Here is a 4,959-nt window from a genome sequence, read left to right on the forward strand (position 1 = left end):
TCCCAGCCCCCGCTCCCACCCCTGCGGGCTCGGAGGTGGGGATCGGGCGGGAGCGAGGGGCAGGCGCGCACTAACAGCGCTCGGTGCTCTCTCGGCAGAAAGTCCTGGAGCTGAAGGAGGATTTGAAGCCGGTCCCCGCTGCCCCTGCGGAACAGCCGCCGCTCTTGCCTCGCTCAGGTCGGGACACGCCGTTCCACGATGGCTTTGGGCTGGAAGGGAGGGTGCGGAGCCGCTCGTGTGCGACAGGCGAGGCACAGGCGTACAAAGGAAGCGATGGGAACATCCTCAATGGAGCCTCCGGCGGCTTCCCCCGCCGGGAAGGGGCTGCCGGCGCTGCCACTTCGGGAACGCGGTCGCTGAAAACTGCAGCGCTGATGGGAAGGGGGGAAAAAATAGCGGTTTCTGTATGGTTCGTAGAAATGCGCTTGGGGAGCGTGGAAAGGAGGAGCAGTACTTAATGTAGTAAATTTTAATGTAAATTATGGACAATGATTTCGGGGAAAAAAATAGAACAAAAAAAATCATAATGAAGCTTATCTGTGAGAAGTACGTAGGTTGTTGTAGGGCATTTACCAAAAGATGAGGGGATGTTTTCCCAGTTCAGTTATTCTGAAGTTACAGCTGAGTTTTGGTGGCATGCCACAGGAAAGGATTAAAGAAACCCCAAACAAACCGAGCACACACAAAAAAAACCCAAACAAAAACCTTTCCGGAGTAATCTTTTATCTTATGCAGATAATTCCGTTTAAACAGTTTCTTGCATGGGATGCTAAAGATGAGGCTTTTTTGCAGAAGAGGGAAGAAGTGTAACTCTACATGTTTTACGGACTTCTGTAAAGTATTTTATAGTGAACGATCACATATGTTAAGTAAAAACTCTAACAAAAGCAAAGAAAAACTCAGAACTAACCACAGCTAATTACAACTTTGTTTTTGTTTTTGTTTAACCTGGAGTAACTCTCATGTTACTTTCTAACCTTAAGAGTTGGGTTCTGCGACTCCTCTACAGATAAGCGATGCAAAATACTTGTGAAGTGCTGGGGGCTGAACAGGAGGAAAGGAGATTTAGGGATTGGATTTATTTTTCGTTTTTCCTATTGCTGGGGACAGGTCGGCTTTGCCAGGACCTGATGGCGGTGTCTGTGTGCAGAGTGAGCAGAGCATTGGTTCACCTGTCTGTCCATCTGTCTGGGAAGATGTGAGAGGTTTTATTGTTCTCCCGCGGAAGGAAGTGGGCAGCAGGACAGGGCAGAGAGTAACGGGGAGGAGCGAGAGGAGCAGAACGAGGGGGAAAGCAGAGTGGGTACACAGCAAGTGCTGGGGCTGGGCTGATGCTGCTCTACACTCACCTGTGCAATTAAAGCCTTTTGGTTTCGATAGCTCGTTCTCGTGACAGAGAAGAGCCTGGGATCGTCCTGTAGTGAATACAGAGGGATTTATTTATTAGGGCTGCTGAATGCTAAGGAACTCTGGTTTTCTCTGGAATTCGGGTTGGCAGAGTGAAGGGCAGCCAATCACCTTTTCAGGTTGTTTTGCAGCGGGTGCAGTCACCTCTTCAGGTTTTCCTAAATCCCAGTGGGAATGGCTCCCTCAAACTTGAGCATTCAACCATCTTATCAATCTCTAAACCAGGCTATCAGCTCATTGTTTGTGTCTTCTTGGAGGTCATTGTGGAAGCAAATAAATGTTCGTGAGAATGGTTACTAGGAATTTCTCTGCTGTCTTGGATCCTGCCACTATTTTTGATTTTTAAATGAATGCTACCGGTGGTTTTGAAGTAATTTAGGCTATTATTGTGGTAAGCATTTCAATGTTGCTGTATTGAAGAACATCTGTGGGAAAATGGCATGAAAATAGTTCTGCCAAGCTTTAAAGAGGAAAAGGGGCTTCGTGTCACACTATCTTGTCACAGTGGCTTACATAAAATCACAGTTGCTGTTGGTTTTCTTACTCAGGTACTAGTTTCACAGAATTCAAGCAGAGTAAGTAGAGTTTTGAGAGGGTTGCTGAAAAGTACTGTTTCCAAGAGTTACAGCTTTCAGCTCTGTTTGCGTGCTCATTCACAGCTTTCCTTCCTTGGTATTATGTGTCCTTTTCTGTATCTTCTGTGCTTTGTCACTGGCAGGGACACTGGCACTGCTGTTCACTGCACCGGGACTGATCCAGAGGAAAAGTAATGCTCTTATCAAGTTTTATCACTTTTAGCAAGTTGGTTTTCAGCCACATCTGTTCGTTCTCCAGTCAAGTTAATCATATGGTCATGTGCTGGTGTGCCTGGAGAAGGGAGTGCAGTGACTAGGAGGGGAAGGGTGGGAGAAGAATGGGGACATTTTCTTAACAACATTGCCATTTTTCCCTACCGTAAGTAGTTCTTTGGACCATGTTTACAGTAGCTCCTGTGAGAGCAATACAATTTTCTGTTTTATCTGACCATGACTTATCTTAAAAATGTAAAATATAGTATTACCCCTTTTTAAAGGTCTATTACACTTTGTCCATAGCTCATGTTTGTCTTTGTTCATTTGTTAGATTTGGGGTTTGGTTTGGTTCTTCTCACCCACTCCCCCACGGCATGCAAAAGTTTTCTGGGGCAAATTTTTCATCACCCTGTGTACATCAGAAAAGTTTTCTTACTCTACTGCAGCAGTTTTTGCCTTGGTGTGTGTTTCTCTGAAATGATTGGTTATTATTTCTCTCTGCATTTACATCTCTAAGTTCTTACAAGCTACTAATGAGGGTATAATAATATTTTTCAATTTTCTAGGTCTAATTATCAGGGGTGTTTTATACTCTACACTTTCTTCAGTTTATCTGTGTTTCTTTGTCAGAATGAGATCCAATATTCCACGAGTTGGAGTGATTCATCTCTCTTCCTTGCCTGAAGTGATATCTGAGCCCAGGCAGATTAAAGTCACATTGGTCGTTTTGCAGAAGCATTTGCTTTGCAGACAACTCTCTCATTTGTTCAGCATTCTCACTCTTGCTTGTCTTTAGCTCCTGCTTCTGGCCGGGCTTTTTCCTTGATTTTATCTCTAGGTTTTCTTTGCATTACTTTTCCCACATAGTCCTATTTGTCTCCCTTGCTTCTTTTGTTTTCTTTTTTACACGAACACCCTTTGAATTGTTTCTACCCACTGGTGCTTGTAAACTTCATTCTGTATCACTCGCAAGTTTCTTTAACATTACTTTGAGTCAGTCTTAGATCTTTCATTAAGATGTCAAAGACAACTGGACTAGCAAAGATCCCTGCAGCATCCCAGTAGGTGCCCTCTGTATCTGTTGATTCTGTTTGTATCTCATATATCATATATATATTTATGCATAGTTTTGAAGCCATTAGTTAATTTTCTAATAATATGATCAGTGCTGTCCAAAGCCAATCTGAAGTAATTTTTAGCTGTGATTTCCGTGGAGAGTAACAAATGCTATTTTAAATCTAAACTTATTGCTTTGGTCACTGTGTTCTTTTCATTCTTTACCTTCACAGCATTTCTATCTTCCTTTGAGGAGCAATCAGGTTTATTAGGATTTACAGTAACGGATGCTCATATATTTGCAACTTCTGCCAACTAAGTAAATGCCCAGCATGTTCCTTTGTAGAGCCTTGTAAAAAAGCCATGAGCTGGCATGCATGGGGCTCATTACAAGATCTGAGACTAGATTATTAGAAAGAGTTTTTTAGGGATAGGTGGTGGCGTTTTGAGTTCTTGGGGTTTTTTGGGGATGGGGGGAGGGTTTGGTAGGTTTTTGGTTTTATTGTTCCTGCCCCTTGGGTCCTCCTTTTTCTGGAGATGATGCAGTCACTCCCCTTTGTTTTTAACACCATATGAATTAGACGTTTTCCTGCTAGGGAGGGGCAGGTTTTCCAGTTCCTGGTGCTACTGGCTGAGTCACTGGCTCTGTTTTTCTGTTCTCTTGTAGGTTTATAATTACCTTGTTCTTACCTTCGTTAAAATGTGATTGCCAAAGGGTAGGTGTTTTACCCTCCTGTATTTCTGAGATATGAGTGCCAGTGGCTTTCAGAGCCTGGGTGCAAGCCTTCAGAACATCTGCTTTGCTATTACCAAAGAGAAAACAAATCAGTGTAGCCCTCAAAGTGCCTCCCTTCCAACAGTATGGTAACTATTAATGACAGATGTCCAGGCAAAATGTAATCTCTTGTAACCTGGACTGCTTGAACTAAAGAGGAAATGTCAAGAGAATGTGGAGCAGGTGTATACTGAAATGGAAAGGGAGGATTTATTAATGTGTCCTAAGTTAATTTTACCTGATCATACATCTCCGTAAGCTCATTGAAATAAAGCTGATTTGTACCAGACTAGCAGGATTTAGGCAGATCTTTTGGTTTGAAAATCTTGTCAGCTTAAGGGGAAAAAAAAGGTGTAAAAGGGAGGTTTGTGTAGGAAGATTATATCCAAGCACACTCACTGCTCTTTGAATTATCTTTATGAAAAGAATAAAATTATATTCATTTCTCTCCACTTGTTTGTGAAGGATCTATGTGATCAGAAGGAAATAACTGCAGGTAGAACATGTAAATCTCTGCTTCTATCCATCCAGTATGCAAACTGAAAAACAGAGTAGCAGCATCTTTTTCCACTGCTTTTGGTCGCAAGTTTTATTTGTAAGAATGTGCTTTAAAAACTGGAGCAGAGTCTGTGGTTGGCTGTGTCCCTTTAAGAATCTAGTTTTGCTTGGCTAGCTGCCCTTGTTCTCCTGTAGATTAATCCAGCAGAAGGTATATAACCTGCTGACCTTCCTGGCAAGAAGGGTCTGGAAGGGCAAAGAGATAAATCAGAAGGTTCATACTTTCCTGTAGTATCTGGGGACAAGTTTGTTTTTCAGTTTTTGACATTTATTTCTTTTTTTTTTAACTGATTCCTGCTTGAGGTTTGGGGTTGTAATTACAGATTCTCATGATTTTCATTTGTTTTCTGTGAAATCATTCCATGTTCAGCA

General features: G+C 42.5%; 1 protein-coding gene across 1 annotated transcript in view; it reads left to right on the plus strand.

Moving 5' to 3' along the window:
- Positions 1-43: 43 nt before the first annotated feature.
- TEAD4 (TEA domain transcription factor 4) overlaps positions 44-4,959 on the plus strand; it is a 50,514-nt gene continuing 45,598 nt past the window's right edge. Inside the window, exon 1 of the mRNA XM_014309636.2 lies at positions 44-177. The gene's annotated coding sequence lies outside the window, so the exon portion shown is untranslated. The remainder of the gene's footprint in view (positions 178-4,959) is intronic.

The sequence above is a fragment of the Geospiza fortis genome, unplaced genomic scaffold, assembly GCF_000277835.1.
Source record: "Geospiza fortis unplaced genomic scaffold, GeoFor_1.0 scaffold286, whole genome shotgun sequence".
NCBI classification, from domain to species: domain Eukaryota; kingdom Metazoa; phylum Chordata; class Aves; order Passeriformes; family Thraupidae; genus Geospiza; species Geospiza fortis.